A 21,589-nucleotide genomic window follows, 5' to 3' on the forward strand; every position below is an offset into this window, starting at 1 on the left:
AAGTCAAGCCCAGTAGTTTGATTAAACCAAACTCCCTGGTTAGTTGATTTGTTGAAAGCCAAGCCCAATTATTTGATTGACTCAAGTAACTTGGTTATATGATTGCTTCAATAACCAGATTTCATGATTGACTCAAAATGAGTAGCCAAGTGAGATCTCAGTCAAGCACATTATAACATGGTGAAGCCACACCCTTGAACCAATCAAGCTCCTGACCCTACTTATCACCTTATCAAAGCATTTAGCTATAATTCTATTCTGACGACTTTGACACCTGTCTACATGTTTGTTTTCTTGCCTGTCTCCCCTTCGAGCCTGTGAGCCCATTGTTGGATAGGGACCATCTCTTTATGTTGCCATCTTGTACTTCCCAAGCACTTAGTACAGTGCTCTGCACACAGTAAGCACTCAATAAATATGATTGAATGAATTAATGAATGAAAGGAGGACCAGGACTAAACAGAAACCCCCCAGAGACTCTCACTGGTTTCTATCCTGAAGTATCTCTCCTATACACGAGAAGCAGCATGGCTCAATGGAAAGAGCACGGGCTTGGGAGTCGGAGGTCATGAGTTCAAATTCCGCTCCAACAGTTGCCAGCTGTGTGACTTTGGGCAAGTCACTTAACTTCTCTGTACCTCAGTTCCCTCATCTGTAAAATGGGGATTAAGACTGTGAGCTCCATGTGGGACAACCTAATCACTTCGTATCCTCCCCAGCGCTTAGAACAGTGCTTTGCAGAGCACTGAACTGAGACTGAGAGGTTGAATGCCAATCTAACAGGTGCCCACTGCTTGAGGACGGCAACCTCTGCCCCAAATGCTGTCCACCGGGCTGGTCTGTCCACTACAGGAATCTCTCAACAGTGTCCACAGCAATGTCACGCTGTTTGAGAACCAGGCCTCGCCACGTCTTTAAGTCGTTTTTTTCTTTTCTCCAGACCTACGTGTGTTCTCTTTCAGTTCCCTATGCAACAGCTCCTGTGTATCCTTCTCTATACATTAGCCCTATATTCCTGCCAGGGGAGCTGTGTGGCTATGAGAAGCAGCATAGCTCAGTGGAAAGAGCACGGGCTTTGGAGGTCAGAGGTCATGGGTTCAAATCCCAGCTCTGCTTTGGGCAAGTCACAACTTCCCTGGGCCTCAGTGACCTCATCTGTAAAATGGGGATTAAGACTGTGAGCCCCGCGAGGGACAACATGATCACCTTGTAACCTCCCCTGTGCCTAGAACAGTACTTTGCACATAGTAAGCACTTAATAAATACCATTATCATCATCATCATTATGAGCTTGGCTTTAATGTTGCTGGGCGGTTTACATTCCTGGACTTTATTGTTTATGCTGGACCTGTGAAATTCCGTGTTGACTATGGCTGAGGGCATGATACTGACTAAGCGGCTCAGGAAGCTGGATGTAACTTCAACACTAGATTCAAGTCTTAGAGCTGTATAAAAGGCTGTATACCCCCCAATGACCACCACCACCCTGGCAGGGTGGGGTCAGGAGAGATATAGGAGCAGGGCAACAGGGAGTGGTCAGTTTGGGCCGTGGGGGTCTTGAGCTAAAGTTTCCTGACTGTTTAATACAGTGCTCTGCACACAGTAAACGCTCAATAAATATGACTGAATGAATGTTTCCCATTGCAATTTATAAAACCTTTATGAAATTAACCAACATTATATACCAATTTTAGTAATCAATCAATCAAGAGTATTCATTGAGAACCTACTATGTGGACAGCCCTTCACCAAGCTCTTGAAAAATACAAAAGTTTGAAGACACAATCTCTTTCCCTCGGGGAGCTTGCCTGTTCCTACTTTTTAAATACAGATCATAATGTAGAAAATCTCAACTGAGGTTTCTAAGTTGGATGAAACCAATCCACGTGTGAATCAGTGGTATTTACTGAGCACTTTCTGTGTGCAGAACACTGTACTAAACACTTGATATAGAACAGTGGTATTTATTGAGTACTTACTGTGTGCAGAGGTTTGTACTAAGTGCTTGTTGTATATCAGTGGAATTGAATACTTACTGTGCACACAGCACTGCACTAGCACTTTTTATGGGTGTGTGTATTGTAAGAATGCAAGTGAATATATATATGTATATATATATATATAAGAAGCAGCGTGGCTCAGTGGAAAGAGCATGGGTTTGGGAGTCAGAGGTCATGGGTTCTAATTCTGGCTCCTCCACATGTCTGCTGTGTGACCTTGGGCAAGTCACTTAACTTCTTTGAGCCTCAGTTTCCTCATCTGTAAAATGGGGATTAAGACTGAGCCCCACGTGGAACAACCTGATCACCTTGTATCCCCCCCAGTGCTTAGTACAGTGCCTCGCACATAGTAAGCACTTAAATGCTATCATTATTATTGCAATAATATATACGTACATACATACACATACCCCTCTCAGGATCGCACCTGGAGAGTTTCCAGTCCTCTACCGGTTTTGGCTACAGGAGGAAGAGTCAAGAAGAGGCTACCCATTCCATTCCTAGCTTGGGCAGTGGCTAGGGAGTTAAAGGCAATCTGCTACAAGTCAAAACTCATCCGTGCTGGGCAGCAGCAGCTTTGGAGAGAGTCGAGGGCGGAGAACCAACTTTACTGTGCTTAAGGAGGCAATGGTAAACCAATTCTATATTTTTACGAAGAAAACTCTATGGATACACTACCAGAGCGATTGCAGTTGGAGAGCGGGGAGTTCTGGGAGAGATGTGTCTGGTGTCACTATGGGTCAGAAAAGACCCAGTGGCATAAAACTATATAAATAGTTATATACTATATAGTTTACATACATATATATATATATATATAATGGTTTAAACCCAGGCCCTAGACTTGCTCAACATGTGAAAGACACTTTCACTAGTATAAAAGACAAAACAAAAAAACCCCTCTTCTGTCCAACTTCATAATATGTCAAATGAAATGTCACAAATTTCCCGGTAGCTTTAGCTGCTGGAAGCTTTGATGGCCAAAGCAGACCTATCCTTTTGGTATCTATATGCCATAAATATATGCTTCTCAAGAATTCCAAGAATGAAATCCAGGGAAAACTTTGTTCCATTCTTTAGACATTTGGGCCAGCATTCCTGACCCTAGCAACTCAAAACTCAAAGCTCTCATCTTTGCTATACCTTTTAAAAACTAGCAAGTTATTAATTCAAATTCCTCCTTTCCATTTGAGAAAACTATGTAAAATATGGCATGTCAGTAACTGTTCCTTTATTTTTTAGAATGTTTGTGTTTGAAAAAAATGCTCAAATTGGTTTTCTAGCCTATGTGTCAGGAGATATGAAATGTAATAGTACTGAAAAGACAAGAGCACTAATAAGAAAGCTAATGAGAGACAGTGAAAATTTGAAGGTCTGATATCTCAACTGGCTTTCTGAAAAGCCACCAGAGAGCATTTTGGCTTGTTTATATATGCTTGAACAGAAGAGGCACACATTCTTTTCAAGTGTTGAATATCATTTTGCAGCTCAGCTAAGTTTTCAATGACTTGTACTTGGATTTCACTTGAGCCTCAGACTTCATCTTCCCCTAAGTAAGATAACAACTTTGTTACTTGCAAGAAAAATTTGCCAGGACTATTAAACCCATGGCTGTATACTCATGTCTCTTGACAAACCACACTTCCCCAGGAAAGAATTGAAAGGAGAAGCACTCTGAAATATTATGCCAAGGTAAAAGAACTAAATGAGCTAAAACCACTTCTAGAGTCTTCACTTGCATTGTATACGCAATATAAATATTCATTACATCCACATAGGAACCAAAAATGATGAAATCACTACAATACCACTTTGGTCATTGGGGGTAACTAATACTTTGGTAATATCATATCTCCAGATCTATTAGAACACACACACATGCACACATTCATTCAATCATACTTATTGAGCGCTTACTGTGTGCAGAGCACCGTACTAAGCGCTTGGGAAGTACAAGTTGGCAACATACAGAGAAGGTCCCTACCCAAGAGTGGGCTCACAGTCTAGAAGGGGGAGACAGAGAACAAAACAAACCATATTAACAAAATAAAATAAATATAATAAATATGTACAAATAGAGTAATAAATACGGACAAACATATATACATATATACAGGTGCTGTGGGGAGGGGAAGGAGGTAAGGCAGGGGGGATAGGGAGGGGGAGAGGAAGGACGGGGCTCCATCTAGGAAGGCCTCCTGGAGGAGGTGAGCTCTCAGTAGGGCTTTGAAGGGAGGAAGAGAGCTAGCTTGGAGGATGGGTGGAGGAGGGAATTCCAGGCCAAGGGGATGATGTGGGCCGGGGGTCAATGGTGGGACAGGCGAGAATGAGGCACAGTGAGGAGATTAGCGACAGAGGAGTGGAGGGTGCAGGCTGGGCTGGAGAAGGAGAGAAGGGAGGTGAGGTAGGAGGGGGCGAGGGGATGGACAGCCTTGAAGCCGAGAGTGATGAGTTTTTGCCTGATGCATACATACAATTTACTTATGCCATGCACTGTACTAGGAGCTAGGGTAGATGCCAACTAATCAGGTTGGGCACAGTTGATGTCACAAATGGGGCTCCCAATCCCCTTTTTACAGATGAGGTAACTGAGGCACAGCAAAGTTGTGACTAGCCCAAGGTCACACAGCAGACAAGTGGCAGAGCCGAGATTAGAACCCAGGTCCTTCTGTCTCCCATGCCCATGCTCTATCCAATAGATCATGCTGCTTCTTTCCAATTGCCTCCAATTCTTCATCCCAGAGAAGGTGGGCTGTGTGCCTCAAAGAAAGGATCAAAAATTATTGCCCATTTTGAGGTCCAGAAGGGACGTTTTAGATCAAAGGTGAAATTCATAAAATAATTGAGATAATAGCCTTTTGCCCACTTCCATTGGAATAGGGTGTTCTACTGAAGATCATTCATTCATTCAATCATATTTATTGAGCGCTTACTGTGTTCAGAGCACTCTACTAAGCGCTTGGGTAGTACAAGTCAGCAACATATAGAGACGGTCCCTACCCAACTATGGGCTTACAGTCTAGAAGGGATTTTATAATAATAATATCATTTATTAAGCACTTACTATGTGCAAAGCACTGTTCTAAGCGCTGGGGAGGTTACAAGGTGATCAGGTTGTCCCACGGGGGGCTCACAGTCTTAATCCCCATTTTCAGATGAGGTAACTGAGGCATAGAGAAGTTAAGTGATTTGCCCAAAGTCACAGAGCTGACAACTGGGGTAGGGAGGATTTGAACCGATGACCTCTGATTCCAAAGCCTGGGCTCTTTTCCACTGAGCCACTGGATTTCTGATTCAAACATTCCTTGGAAGCTTCATTGTATGCTTAAATCAGTAAATTTATATTTAGTATACCTCATTTGATTGAAGGGCATCCTTGGGTATGAGAAGCAGCATGGCTCAGTGGAAAAAGCCCGGGCTTTGGAGTCAGAAGTCAGGGGTTCAAATCCCGGCTCCGCCAACTGTCAGCTGTGTGACTGTGGGCAAGTCACTTCACTTCTCTGTGCCTCAATGACCTCATATGTAAAATGGGGATTAAGACTGTGAGCCCCCCCCGTGGGACAACCTGATCACCTTGTAACCTCCCCAGCGCTTAGAACAGTGCTTTGCACATAGTAAGTGCTTAATAAATGCCATTATTATTATAGAATGCAGCAAAACTCCCTTTGAAGAATTTACTGAATTTGCTAGACTGTTTCTGCAAGCAAATTCTCTCTGAATTTTCTGTCAATGTTGGACTAGTTTAATGTTCTTATTGAATTAGTGTCTTTTCCTTACATTTCCTCTCTTTTCAGAAATCATGAAAGTAAGCACAGATCCAGGGTATAAAGTAATCAAGGAAAAAGTAATGAAGCATATCAGCTGGGTTATATTTCACTGGGAGCCTGCAGGGTACGACGATTGCATGATGAGCAACTGGCCTGGAATGTTGAAACACTGTGATACAAAACTGTGGGAGGCGCAGGGAAGGGACAGAAGCTGGGCATGTTTTTTAAATATCAAATTTTGCCGGGCACTAGATAAGCTCAATAAACATCAGGTGGTGACACTTCAACACATCTTGTCTCTCTTTACTTATTTTTGTTTGGTTTTCACAGGAATTTCATTTATGGAAGACTCCTGATAGTGGGTTCCTGTGTGGGTTCTCTTCCTCCCTTCAAAGCTCTTCTGAGAGCTCACCTCCTCCAGGAGGCCTTCCCAGACTGAGCCCCCTCCTTCCTCTCCCCCTCCTCCCTCTCCCCATCCCCCCCGCCATACATCCTTCCCCTCCCCACACCACCTGTATATATGCACATATGTTTGTACGTGCTACTCTATTTTATTTGTACATATTAATACTATTTATTTTATTTTGTTAATAATAATAATAATAATAATAATGATGGCATTTATTAAGCGCTTATTATGTGCAGAGCACTGTTCTAAGCGCTTGGGGGGTTACAAGGTGATCAGGTTGTCCCACGAGAGGCTCACAGTCTTAATCCCCATTTTACAGATGAGGTAACTGAGGCTCAGAGAAGTTAAGTGACTTGCCCGAGGTCACACAGCAGACATGTGGCGGAGCCGGGATTCGAACCCATGACCTCTGACTCCAAAGCCCGGGCTCTTTTCCACTGAGCCACGCTGCTTCTCGCAGTTAATATATTTTGTCTTGTTGTCTGTCTCCCCCTTCTAGACTGTGAGCCCACTGTTGGGTAGGAACCGTCCCTATATGTTGCCAACTTGTACTTCCCAAGCGCTTAGTACAGTGCTCTGCATACAATAAGTGCTCAATAAATATGATTGAATGAATGAATGGTAATCTGTATGCCTGAATGCTACAAAACACCCAAAGAGTTTCCCCTGCCCTTTAAGGTAGCAGTATTCACACTGCTACGGTCAAACTTCAGCTTCACAAACAGGTTGAATTTGTTGTTTGTTAACTTTATTACTGGCTACACAGTTGAGCGGGATAATCTTTGATTCTGCTCATCTAGACTTGAAGTCTCAAAGCTGTCGGTCCATGGAACACCTCAGTTGAGTCTGGGAGTATAAATGATTGATAGGTGATGCTGAAAGTACCATCTCCTCCCACCCCTACCCTGTTACTCTGTCTGGGTCATCTTCTGAGCCCACTGAGGCCACATGAGATCTACAGGACACTCTTCCTCCCTGCAAAGCCCTACTGAGAGCTCACCTCCTCCAGGAGGCCTTCCCAGACTGACCTCCCTTTTTTCTCTCCTCCTCCCCATCCCCCTCACCCTACCTCCTTCCCCTCCCCACAGCATCTGTATATATGTTTGTACAGATTTATTACTCTATTTATTTTACTTGTACATATTTACTATTCTATTTCGTTAATGATGTGCATCTAGCTTTATTTCTATTTATTGTGATGACTTGACACCTGTCCACATGTTTTGTTTTGTTGTTTGTCTCCCCCTTCTAGACTGTGAGCCTGTTGTTGGGTAGGGATCGTCTCAATATGTTGCCAACTTGTACTTCCCAAGTGCCTAGTACAGTGCTCTGCACTCGGTAAACACTCAATAAATATGATTGATGATGATGATGATGATGAATAAATATGATTGAATGAATGAATAAAGGGTGGACGGGTCAAACCTGGGGAAGCAGTGTAGCGTAGTGGATAGAGCATGGGCCTGGCAATCTGAAGGACCTGGGTTCTACTCCTGACCCTGTTACTCATCTGATGTGTGACCATGGGCAAATCACTTCACTTTTCTGGGCCTTCGTTACCTCATCTGTAAAATGGAAATTAAGAGTGTGAGCCCCATGTGAAACAGGGACTGTGTCCATCCTGATTTGTACTTCCCAAGTGCTTAGTACAGTGCTCTGCACATAGTAAGCGCTCAATAAATACGATTGATGATACAGGCTCTGCACACAGTAAGCACTCAATAAATACAATTGAATGAATGAACTTGTTTCTACCCCAGTGCTTAGCATATAGTAAGCGCTTAGCAAGTACCATAATTATTACTATTGTTATCAGTCTAGCTGTAAAGATTTTTATGTTTGTTTCCCCAATTAATGTGTAAGTTCCTTGAAGGCAGGGAACACGTCACCTGGACTATAAGCCCATTATGGGCAGGGATCGTGTCTGCTTATTCTGTTGTATTGTACTCTCCCAAGCATTTAGGACAGTGCTCTACACGTAGTCAATGCTGCCAAGAAGCAGCGTGGCTCTGTGGAAAGAGCCCGGGCTTGGGAGTAAGAGGTCATGTGTTCAAATCCCGGCTCTGCCAACTGTCAGCTGTGTGACCTTGGGCAAGTCACTTAACTTCTCTGGGCCTCAGTTACCTCATCTGCAAAATTGGTATTAAGACTGTGAGCCCCACGTGGGACAACCTGATCACCTTGTATCTACCCCAGCGCTTAGAACAGTGCTTTGCACATAGTAAATGCTTAACAAATTCCATCATTATCATTAAACACAATTATTTATTCTGTACTTTCCAAGTGCCTACTATTGGGCACCACATCAAGTGGAAGCTCAATAAATATTATTACTCCTACTATCAATCAATAAAGGTATTTACTGAGCGTGGCTATGTGCAATGCACTGAACTAAGCGCTTGGGAGAGTACAGTACAATATAGTAGTTAGATGCAATCCCTACTTCTTCCTCAACACTCTCAATACTTCCTTGGCGATGTCACATTCTATAACCCCAAGGAAGGTTTTCTTTTTCTAATAGTATAGATTTGGGAAATTGGTTTTATTTAAGAAATTGCTAACTTTCAGATAATCTCTCATTTGTGCTGTGGAGAATCACTTTCAAAAGATTTGCTCTTATGTCCAGCATAAAACAGTTCTGGGTCTCTTTTAAACAAACTCCCTAGGGAAGTTCACAGATAACAAGCAAATATGTAGCAAAATAAAATAAGTGCTTAATGGGTAGGGACCGTCTCTACATGTTGCCAACTTCTACTTCCCAGTAAGTGCTCAATAAATACATTTGAATGAATGAATATGACTGAATGAATGAATGTTACAGGCAGAACAAACCATCTAGAACTGCATGAAATAGCAAATGGGTAGGCAGGGTAAATTTATAAGTGCTGATTCCATTTTTTTAATCGTCCCACCCTGGGAAAGTTATATACATCTGTGTGTGAAGTTCAAAGGTTTGTTTACATAATGAAATTAATTTTTGAATGCACAGGTGGACTTTTGTTTCACAACATTCTGGGTAATGAACCAAAGGCCACCCATCAAGTCTGTGTGAAGCTTAAGTTGTTTGAATATTTTCACTTGCTTAAAAATATTTGAATAAAAATTTCCCTAAAATGTGTCAAGAAAAACTAATGAGATGGTGTATACTTTTAGACAAGCAAAATATTCATAAATGGTCAAGTATGGCTTCAAACCTTTAGCTGCTGACTTGAAAATGAAAAGATTAGCCACATTCCATGCCGCTGAAGATAGCTTTTCAGACTTTCACGGAATGAATTGCTCCCCATTTGCTGTATGTTCAGATTAATTTTTTTTTTCTGCTGAAGAAGCACCCCAGCCAATAGCAATACGTTAATCCCTGATTATAGACACCTGATATATGTTGGAAACATCGATCTACCTTAATCAGATATAAACTGAATGTTAATCCCTGCTATTCAGCCAGACCACTGTAGTGAAATAAAAGTTCAGTATTATCTTTGTACTGTTGCATAGGTTGCTTTAAAACTGTAGATCATATAAAAATTACTCTTGGTCCTTGGGCTAAACCTACAGATTTAAACCAAATTTAATTTTAACAGAATCCAGTGACTGTGAAACCATACGTTTGCTTGGGTAAATAAATTAAACCAAAACGGAAGATGTGAAGTTTTAAGGACTCCTTTAACACTCTCCCTTGCCCAGAAGCTATTTTATTTTCATAGCATGGCATAGAGGTTAGAGGATGGGCCTGGGAATCAGAAGGTCTTGAGTTCTAATTCCCATTCCACCACTTGTTTGCTGTGTGACCTTAGTTAACTTCTCTGTGCCTCATTTATCTCATGGGGATTGAGACTGTGAGCCTTATTATTATTATTATTATTGTATTTGTTGAGCACTTACTATGTGCCAAGCACTGTTCTAAGCACTGGGGAGGTTACAAGGTGATCAGGTTGTCCCACGGGGGGCTCACAGTATTAATCCCCATTTTACCGATGAGGTAACTGAGGCCCAGAGAAGTGAAGAGACTTGCCCAAAGTCACACAGCTGACAAGTGGCGGAGCTGGGATTTGAACCCATGACCTCTGACTCCAAAACCCGTGCTCTTTCTACTGAGCCACGCTGCTTCTAATGTGGGACAGGGATTGCATCTAACCCGACTCGCTTGTAACCACCCCAGCGATTAGTACAGTGCTGTGCACTTAATAAGTGCTAAGCAAATACTGTAATTATCATTATTATTATTTTATCTGGTGATATGTAAGGTGATAGCCATTGATATACCATTCTACACCACACTCTAGACTGAAAACTACTACCTGCTCAAGTGTTTCAGGATCCATTAGCATTATTGAGCCATTCTTTTCCCCCTCCTCTGGGTGACCAAATATCAGAAACTGGTACAGGGGGAACTAGCCAGGTGACCATAAGTCTTAGGGAAGACTGCAAGCTCCTTGTGGGCAGACATCACATCTACCAACTCTGGTCTATTGCAATTCTCCAAGCACTTAGTACACTGCTGCTATGGGCACTGTAAGTACTAAATAATAATGATAAAATGCATTACCATTATTACTATATTTTTGTACTTCTCCGAGCACTTAGTACACTGCTGCAGTGCTAAATGCCCATGTGGCTTAGTGGTAAGAGCATGGTTTTGTGAGTCAGAGGACCTGAGTTTTAATTCTGGCTCTGCCACTTGTCTGCTGTGTGGCCTTGGGCAAGACACTTAACTTCTCTGTGCCTCAGTTAACTCACCAGTAAAATGGGGATTAAATCCTACTCCCTCCTCATTCATTCAATTGTATTTATCGAGCACTTACTGTGTGCAGAGCACTGTACTAAGCGCGTGGGAAGTACAAGTTGGGACATGAAGGAGAAGCAGCATGGTCCTTAGACTGTGGGCGCAAAGTGGGATAGAAACTGTGCCCAACCTGATTATCTTGTATCTACCCCAGCCCTTAGTATAGTGCTTGGCACATCATAGGCATTTAAAGAGTAACAATAATACTAATAAGTTATTAATAATAATGTCATGGATTATTGATTGAGCTTTGCAGTCTGTTCTATATAGCCTGTCAAGTGCCCAGTTCAGCACTTTGATCAGAGGAGTTGCTCAATTAAAAGCTGTTTATGCAATTTTAGAAAAATATACAAATGTCCTGGAACTGGGACTGCTTTGGCTAAAGAAACCTACCTTGCCCCTTCTCCATACTGCTCTTGGCCTCTTCAAACACTTGGAGTTCCTCACCTGGGCTGGACCCTAGGCCATTAAATGCCCAGTTTATGTCCTGCAACATTCTGGGTTGTGGAGTTCAGACTTCCCAAAACGATGGGGAACATTAGTCCGGGAAGGCCTCCTAGAGGAGGTGAGTCTTAGTAGGGCTTTAAAGGGGGGAAGTGTGATTCTTTGGTGGATTTGAGGAGGGAGGGCATTCCAGGCCAGAGGCAGGACACGGGCCATGGTTTGACGGCGGGACAGGCGAGTATGAAACATAGTGAGAAGGTTAGCACCAGAGAAGCGGAGAGTGCGAGCTAGGATGTAGAAGGAGAAAAGGGAGGTGAGGTGTGATGGGGAAAGGTGATGAAGGGGTTTGAAGCCCATGCCTTGTTTTTTTTTATGGTATTTGTTAAGTGCTTACTATATATCATACACTGTTGCAAGCGCTGGCATAGGTACTTGTGAATTAGGTCAGAGATAATCCCTGTCCCACATGAGGCTGAGTAGGAGGGAGATCCTGACTTAGGAAAATTAGATTCAATATCTGTCAATATCCTCGATACTAGGATTAAACACAGAAGCTCTAATAGACAGCACAGCTATAGAACTGGCCAATGCTCTTGCAGCCATGAAAATGGGCTACAGTAAGAAATGCCATCATTGGTTCTGATGGATGTGTCAACTAGCCCAGTATTCACTTTCCCGCAGTGGAAATAAAAAACCGCCTTTCATACATTCCTCAACACTCCCACAAATTCTCTTCCTCTTGTCAACATGACTGCCTCCAAACCCTTGTTTAGGAGATGGGCTATTGGTGGTTTGGTAATTCTTAACTTCCCTTCCAATAAGTTTCAGAACAAATTATGCAGCCATTAACTGCAATAATTTTTTTCCCCTTTACAGCTGCACTTACAGGAACAGGACTTATGGGGAAGCAGCATGGCTCAGTGGATAGAGCACGGGCTTTGGAGTCAGAGATCACTGATTCAAATCGTGGCTCAGCCAAGTGTCAGCTGTGTGACTTTGGGCAAGTCACTTAACTTCTCTGTGCCTCAGTTACCTCAACTGTAAAATGGGGATTAGGATTGTGAGCCCCCCCATGGGACAACCTGATCACCTTGTAACCTCCCCAGCGCTTAGAACAGTGCTTTGTACATAGTAAACTCTTAATAAATGCCATTATTTTTATTATTATTACTTGTTTCTAGAGTCCATAAGTGACCTTATGCTGTTGGACTGCTTAACATTCATTGCTATAAACCACTACAGATGTCAATATTTGTATGACAGAGAAATGATATTAGGTAAATTTATTTCTCCTCTTGGGTTCCACACTGGCAACAGAGGATATAAAAAGGAAGCAATATTTTTACTTTGAAAATCCTGCTGCGCTTCTCACTGAGGTTCCTTAACATATTACTGGATGCACAACTGCCACAAAAAAGACACTTGAGGGCTATCACTCCTCTGCATGAAACGCTGTAGTGCTTCCTTTTAATCCTAGCTCATTCAAATGTAATTACTATAGTTGATAATAATAATAATAATAATGATAATAATGACATTTATTAAGCACTTTCTATGTGCAAAGCACTGTTCAAAGCGCTGGGGAGGTTACAAGTCTGGAGGGGGAGACAAACATTAAAATAAATTATGAATATGTAATAATAATAATGATGGTATTTGTTAAGTGCTTACTATGTGCAAAGCACTGTTCTAAAGGCTGGGGGTTTACAAGGTGATCAGGTTGTCCCACATGGGGCTCACAGTCTTAATCCCCATTTTACAGATGAGGGAACTGAGGTTGAGAGAAGTGAAGTGAGTTGCCCAAAATCACATAACTGACAATTGGCGGAGCTGGGATTTGAACCCGTGACCTCTGATTCCCAAGCCTGGGCTCTTTCCACTGAGCCATGCTGCTTCTCTAATCTTGCCTTGCTAATAGTGGTGGTTATAGTTTACCATACAGTTCCTCTTTTTTATATTTCAGATTGACAGTCAGGAAGTTATTCTTCTTCAAGGAAGATGCCAAAAGAAAATGATAGCATCGTTTAGATATGGACAGTAAGAACTGCTTCAGATAACCCTTAGAGGGCCACTGTGCCCTGAAACCAGGAGACAGTGGAGTAAAAGGAAACAAATATGAAATGAATTATAGACCCAAATGCATTTCTGTGAAGCCCAAAGGCTACATAAAAGCAGACTGAAAATGATAGTTTCATCTAAAGAAATATGGGTGAACAAATAAGAATATGTAATGTTATCCCTCCTTCACATCGGCTTTGGGGATGAGAAATTGCCCTCCGTTTACTCCCTCCTTCTGGATAACTGGCTGAGCTTCCAACTGTTCTGTTTCCTGGGTAACAGTTGTCCTCTCAGGAAGCAAACTGGGGGATGCACAACCCACACACTGAGTTATCTGTGTGACTTTGTGACAAAGTCACATTGGAGAAGCAGCGTGGCTGTATGGAAAGAGCACGGGCTTTGGACTCAGAGGTCACTGATTCAAATCCCGGCTCCGCCAAGTGTCAGCTGTGTGACTTTGGGCAAGTCACTTCACTTCTCTGTGCCTCAGTTACCTCTTCTGGAAAAAGGGGATTACGACTGTGAGCCCCCCGTGGGACAAACTGATCACCTTGTAACCTCCCCAGTGCTTAGAACAGTGGTTTGCACATAGTAAGAGCTTAATAAATGCCATTATTATTATTATATCTGGGTCCATCGTGGGAGAGAGCTAATGATGTAGCTGGTCCTGTTTTGCACAGCAGCATATCTCCCACTGATGAGTCTGTGGGCTGTGCTGCTCTGTACACATAATTCCTCCACCTAGGACATGGGGCTGGGAGGGGATAGCCAGAGTGGGCTGAAGACTGTAATATCCAGAGTCTCGGGAAGCAGCATGGCTCAGTGGAAAGAGCACAGGCTTGGGAGTCAGAGGTCATGGCTTCTAATCCCGGCTCTGCCACTTCTCAACTGTGTGACTTTGGGCAAGTCACTTCACTTCTCTATGCCTCAGTTACCTCATCTGGAAAATGGGGATTAAGACTGTGAGCCCCAGGCGGGACAACCTGATTCCCTTGTATCTCCCCCAGCACTTAGAACAGCGCATGGCACATAGTAAGCACGTAACAAATACCAAAATTATTATTATTATTGGGAGTCCGGGCTCCAGCTGCCCTCGAGCTCCTAAATTATGTTCCTGGTCTTTGTTGCCATGAATTAACAGTTTGCTGCTATAAAGGTAAGAGGGAACTTTAAGAACTGGAATTGTAATCATAATTTTGGTATTTGTTAAGCACTTACTATGTGCAAAACAGTGTTCTAAGCACTGGGGAGGATACAAGGTGATCACGTCCCATGTGGGGCTCACCATCTTAATCCCCATTTTACAGATGAGATAACTGAGGCACAGAGATGTTAAGTGACTTGCCCAAAGTCACACAGCTGACAAGCAGCAGAGCTGGGATTTGAACCCATGACCATGAACTGTAAGAGGGAGTTCTAGACTGTAAGCTGGTGGTGGGCAGGGAATGGGTCTGTTTATTGTTATATTGCACTCTCCAGGAGCTGAATACAGTGCTCTGATAGATTGAATGAATTAAAGGGAACTGTTTACCCGTGGTCAAGAGGGCCACTAGGCACGTGGCATGCCAGCTGCAGAATAATACTAGCCCTGAGCCTGTAACAGTCTAGTGTAGACAAATTGGTCATCTCTGGAAGGTTCACACATATTAACATCAAAACAAAGACCTTTCAAAGAAAACAGTCCCACATACTAGCAACAAAAGAGGAGGAATCAGTACTGCTTACATTATGAGGAGAGGAATTTCCTTTGAGAAGAGAGAGCAATGGGACACTTTAATAAAGAGGATCTGTATTATCTGGGTGTGTGGTCCCTTTTGTAATGGCTACCTAAGTGGCCACAGTCCCACGACTCCAACGGATACTACATTAATACAATCAGTCATTCTATCCTGCCTAGAATAAGGCATCAATCTCCAATCTGACCTCCCAATCTCCTGCCTCTCCCCACTGCAGTCCATACTTCATTCTGCTGCCCGGATCATTTTTCTACAGGAACATTCAGGACAGTCATCCCTCTCCTCAAAAATCTCCAGTTGTTGCCCATCCACAGTGCTCTGCACACAGTAAGCATTGAATAAATATGATTGAATGAATAGGTCAGCCGTAACAGGAACAGCCATGAGCTGAGCAAAGGGATAAGAGGGGGAGGATATATTTTTCTGTCTGCTCCCTGCTGCATATGGGAAAATGATGTTCGTTGACTGTTAAAGTCCTAAAAAAACCCTCTTTAGCCTAAGATTCCAAATGGAACAAATGAAATAAGGGGTGGGGCTGATGCAAAATGAGACTTTTGGAAAATCAGCCAATGGGTTTAAAATAATCAGTGTGCTAGCTTTCTTCCTGTTCCCTTTGCCTGCCCTTCAAGGCAATCAGTGCTTGAAGGGGCAGTGATTTACTTGCTCCAGACAGAATGCAGCTGCCAGATGTCCCATTTAAAGAGGATTGTCCCTGATTCCACTGCCAGGGGAAGGTCTTTACGAAGAAGCACTCAGAGGGAATTGTGCACCCTGCTTTTATTTTTTGCTTCCCATCCTTCTAATTCTGTGAGCGGCAGATGCACCATCTCTGAAATCGACCATCCACTACTCTTCCCTTTCACAGTAAGGACAAAGAAAAAAGTGCCTTGAATTTTCAAAACTAGAAATTGGCAGCTCTCAGGGAAGAAGCTTGTGCTCTCTTAGTCTAGTGAGATGAAGAAGAGGTGGAGGAGGTAGAGAAGGAGGATGAAAAGGAGGATGAGGAGAAAGTGGCAGGAATGTAAGGGAGAGGACTTGGTAATGTGCCTGTTTTGATGCCAATTTTACGGACCCAATAGCATTTTTGTGGGACTAATGATTATTAAAAACTATCTGCCAGTCTGGCTAGTTTATCCCAGGACTCCATGAAGAGTTTCTTTCCAACCAAGACACTACAGCTTTCTTTGGCCTTCTCTACTTCCATCTGGCTGGAGGTTTTGTAGCTAGATAATGGAGTTGGTATTTATGGGCTCCTTATATAACTAAGGTCCCATCCATTTTTCTTGTCAGAGTCATTTATTTTCCGTTCCTACTGCTGTTTTCCTTGAAATTTAGTATTGGATTTACTGGCCTTACTCTGGCTTTTATTTCCGTTTATAGAACCATATTCTTCAACTGCAATTTATTTGGAGTTTGGATATTTTACAGGTCTATTCTCTTTAGAGGCTTAGAAGAAATGTGTATTATTGACTAGATAAAGCTATTAAGGTACCGATTGTGGACACTTTTCTAAAAAAAAAAAGGCTTGGTCAAGCAGAATGACTTTTGAGGTTTAGAAAATGATTGAGACGTGTTGTTCGGAAAAATTAAGTTACAAAAGGATCATCTTAAAGACGGATGGCAATAGAGTTAGCTCTGCATTTTTAAGAGTACACACACTCTCACTCTTACTTTGCTGCCAAGAAAAGCACCTTGGTAACTGTCTCCTTCTCCACTACCACCAACAGTCCCCGCACCTGGCTTCCTCTCGCTTATTTTTGCGTCTCCTCCATCACCACTGAGACTTCAAGCCTATTTTTTCTATTTGTTTGTGTTGGGTTTTAATGTTTCATCCCTCCTGAGGTGTCAGCCTCCAATCCCTTCTCTACCCTTAAACTTTAATATCGTAAACCCCACAAGGGACAGGGACTGTAACTTCCACCTGGGTATTTTCTCTAAAAGCTTAGTACAGTGCTTGGCACAGAGAAAGCATGTAATAAATTCCATTGCTACATTTATTTGAACAGCAATACCTACTTTAGTAACCAGGGTGCATTCCTGAAAAAGAGAACACTAATTGAACAGCATTATTTGGGTCACTGTCTATTGTACACATATTTCTTCATGCTTGGGCAGAGCGTAGGAGCTCAATCCATGCTTCTATGTTGATAAACAGAAGCTGCATGCTCAGTGGAAAGAGCACGGGCTTTAGAGTCAGAGGTCATGGGTTCAAATCCCGGCTCCACCACTTGTCAGCTGTGTGACTTTGGGCAGGTCACTTCTCTGTGCCTCAGTTACCTCATCTGTAAAATGGGGATTAAGACTGTGAGGCCCACGTGGGACATCTTGATCACTTTGTATCCCCCCAGTGCTTAGAACAGTGCTTTGCATGTAATAAGTGCTTAATAAACGCTATCATTATTATTATTAGTAGTAGTATTATTACAAATGCTCTTGGTGATAGTCCCTCAGTGTGAGCTCCATTATTCCTCTAGTGTGTTGCAAAGGCAGTGTTTCACCCAGGCTAGGTCAAACTGTGTGCTCCACCCTTAATCATCTGTCTCAGCCTGCCCAAAAGAGTAGACACCAAAAATCATAATATTCTGAAAAGCTCTGCATAGCAGTTTATATGGTGCCTTCTTCTAGCTGCTTCTTCATTTGCAATGTGTATCAAAAAGTATCTTGGCTCTGATAACAACAACTGAGATGAGTAGCGATTGGTTTGACCACCCAAGCCATACGGTCCTCTCCCATGTTTTTAATACAGTGGTCTACACACAGTAAGTAATCAATAAGAATAATAATGGCATTTGTTAAGCACTTACTATGTGCAAAGCACTGTTCAAAGCGCTGGGGGGGATACAAGGTGATCAGGTTGTCCCACATGGGGCTCACAGTCAATCCCCATTTTACAAATGAGGTAACTGAGGCGCAGAGAAGTTGAGTGACTTGCCCAAGGTCACACAGCAGACATATGGCAGAACCGGGATTAGAACCCATGACCTGTGTCTCCCAAGCCCGTGCTCTTTCCACTGAGCCATGCTGCTTCTATATAACTTAGTAGGAAGGGCACAGACCTGGGACTCAGAAGTACCTGGGTTCTAATCCTGGCTCCGCTGAATGTCCACTGCAGGACCTTGGGAAAGTCACTTAACTTCTCTGGGCCTCAGTTACCTCATCTGTAAAATGGGGATTAAGACTGTGAGCCCTACTTGGGACAGGGACTCTGTCCAACCTGATTAGCTACCTAACATTAGGACAGTGCCAGACACATAGTAAGCATTTAACAAATACAAAATAAGAATACTAATAATAATGATGATAATGATAAAAAATACCATGGACTGATTGATATTAAGCGCTTTCAATGGACTCAAGCGCTGTGCTAAGCACAGGGTAGATGCAAGCCAATCACATGCTTTCTGATTCCCTTTCCCCATTTGGTTTATATCTCCCTCCAAAAACCCTCCCCACATTCTGCCTTTGAACTGAGAACTTCAGTAGTCAGTGACAGACTAGAAAGGAGTTTTGTCGGCAAATTATAATCTCTGAAAAATTGGATCTTACTGCGTAAGAGAAATGCTGATACACCTTGAAAACCATCAAAGCTCTACTGGGTGTTTTAGCAGTTATTTGTATTAAATGAGGATCTGGCTGGTAATGAGAAGCTGTTTTAATTTGTTAAATGTATTTATCAGGTCCTAGGGGTGTACTGAAACACTTTGCAAAGTTTCTCCTTTACTGTGTAATCGCTTTAAGGTACAGAAGGTGAACTTTCAAAGTGAAATGGCTCTACACTGATCTCTACGGCGGCACTTTGAAAATAGAACCAGAGGCGGCTGATTCCCTGTCAAAGACTGAAATTCTATTCAGTTTCATCTCTGAGCCCAAGGGTTTATTATTTATTTTTATCACATTATTACAGTTTGAGTTTTCCTTTCCTCTAGACTGTCAGCTTGTTATGGACAGGGAACGTGTCTACCAACTCGGTTTTATTGTATTCTCCCAACGGCTTAGTACAGTGCTCCGCACACAGTGAGCACTTAAATATGATTGATCTATAAGGGCATTAACACGCCTGACCCAGGATTCTACTTTCTCGCTTTTATTGTAAACTCTTTAAAAGGAGTGTACAGTATTAGGTTAAAGTGAAAATATAACTATGTTACTTTGAGAAGAAGCCTGAATAGGAGCCTTTTTATGCCCACCCAGAAGTCTTCAGACTTCAGCCGTGCAGAAGGAAACCCAGTGGGCCCCTCAACCAGATACAACATTGCCTTCGTCTTATCCACTCTCCCACCTCCATTAGACTCAGGACCTATTCCTATTTGAATGACCCAGTAGCTCTACAGGGAATTACAATAATAACCAAGACTGAAGAACTGAAAGAATGAGAACCACGAAAAGTTCTTAATTCCCCAGAATGAAACAAAAAAAATCAACCCCCCCACGAAAAAAAAAAAAATGCTTTAAGGGCTATTTCTTCCTTATCTGTCCTCTTTGTTTTCTTACTTGGAAGATATTTTCCTATATGTATTTTTTTCTTAGGCTGCAACATATCCAATGGCTATTCATATTCCACTGGTTTTCTAACCAGAAAACAATGCTTGGCTTGATTATTTTTTAATGTCTTTGTTTTCTTTGAACTCATATCCTATTATTACCTTAGATTTATTTTTTAAAAGCTTGAAAAAAATGTTTTCCTTTATGCCATAACTTCTCCCTCATTTCCTTTTTATAACCATGTCACAGGCGATCAGCAGCAGTGGGGGGTGACATATAAATCAGAAGCCATTATCAACTGCATTCTGGAAAGGAATACTGAAATTATTCTATCCTAATGGTGAGGCCCTATTATTCACCCAATGACACACCTTCCCGAATAACTGGCTCCGCTCAGGAGTAGAGAGCATGAAAAATATAGACAAATAAAACTTAATGGGGCATTTTGTTTTTGGCAGGCCATCGTAAGGATGGTTCCTCCAACCCTTGCAGTTTGCTTATTTCTTAGAAGCTTCTCAGTGGAAGTTAGTGATTTCATTTTTAGCAGGCAGGATTGTGCCACTTGGATTCTCCGAGTACAATAAACTCCTTGATGGCCCACCAACTTTTTGTACTCTCTCAAGTGCTCAGTACAGTGCTCTAAACACAATAAGACCTCAATAGGTATAAGTGATTGAGTGAATCACCTGCAATCAATTTGCCTGGGAAATGGCCTCATTTTTTATACAAGGTGCTCTCTTGCTGGATGCACAGATGCCACCATAAAACTCCTGGAAAATGTTTGACTTCCTGAGAGAATACCGAAACCATCCAATCTAAGTAGGACAGCAGCTTGAAACATTTTTGCTGGCTTTCAAATGAGACCCCAAACTTGCATTCTTGCCAAAAATTGCATTCTCAGTGGCTATTTTGAGGTTCTATAGGTCTAATATCCATCAAGAAAGTGTGCATCATTCCATTTAAGTGATTTCACAAGAACAAGTGAAAGGCATGAATGAATCATTTTGCTATTAGATTGGAGGAAGAAATGTGGCACCTAGCTGAATGCAAAACTTTCCACTGAATGCATCAATGTGTCCGCCCAGGCCCCAGTTTTCAGTAAAAACAGTAGCATTTACTGAATGCCTACTTGACGTAGGACACAGTAATAGACATTTGGAAATTAGCTAACTTGGAAAAAGCCACCTGCTCACAAACAGCTTACCCTCTAATGGGAAAGAGAAGCAGCGTGGCTCAGTAGGAAAGAGCCCGGGCTTTGGAGTCAGAGGTCATGGGTTCAAATCCCGGCTCTGCCACTTATCGGCTGTGTGACTTTGGGCAAGTCACTTTACTTCTCTGTGCCTCAGTTACCTCATCTGTAAAATGGGGATTAAGATTGTGAGCCCCCCGTGGGACAACCTGATCATCTTGTAACCTCCCCAGTGCTTAGAACAGTGCTTTGCAGATAGTAAGCGCTTAATAAATGCCATTAAAAAAAAAGAAGAGCAGCACAAACATATTTACAACAAGAGGGGATGAAATAAATGAGCACATATATACACAGGAAGGCTGAGGAGGGTATAAAATAACTTTCTAAGTATTTAACTGGCCTGAAGAAGTGCTGGGAAATTAACCGGGGAAAGCTTATTGGAGGAGTTGGAATTCTAGAAGGGATTTGAATGTGGGGAGAACCGTGGCACAGTTGATTCTGGGAGGGAGTTCTAAATCTGGGGAATAGTTTGAAGCGGTTTCAGACCCACTTAGGCAAAACTAATACACTAGCAAGGGACACAAATCTTTGTTCAGTGTTCATGCCCAGCCAAGACTCCTCTTGAAGGGATATGGTGGATCACAAGAGAGCATAATCCCTCAAGAAACCAATCAGAGACCTGCTCCTCCTTTCGATAGCTCAGCCTAGCATTTTCTAGCAA

General features: G+C 42.4%; 1 protein-coding gene and 1 non-coding gene across 2 annotated transcripts in view; one reads left to right on the forward strand and one right to left on the reverse strand.

The window, feature by feature from the left end:
* Positions 1–21,589, reverse strand: part of EDIL3 (EGF like repeats and discoidin domains 3) — a 319,182-nt gene that overhangs the window by 118,576 nt on the left and 179,017 nt on the right. The window lies entirely within an intron of this gene.
* Positions 2,410–2,546, forward strand: LOC119944953. The gene has a single exon (XR_005456092.1). It is a non-coding gene; the product is annotated as a small nucleolar RNA SNORA7 (small nucleolar RNA).

Source organism: Tachyglossus aculeatus, chromosome 23, assembly GCF_015852505.1.
Source record: "Tachyglossus aculeatus isolate mTacAcu1 chromosome 23, mTacAcu1.pri, whole genome shotgun sequence".
Classification (NCBI taxonomy): Eukaryota; Metazoa; Chordata; class Mammalia; order Monotremata; family Tachyglossidae; genus Tachyglossus; species Tachyglossus aculeatus.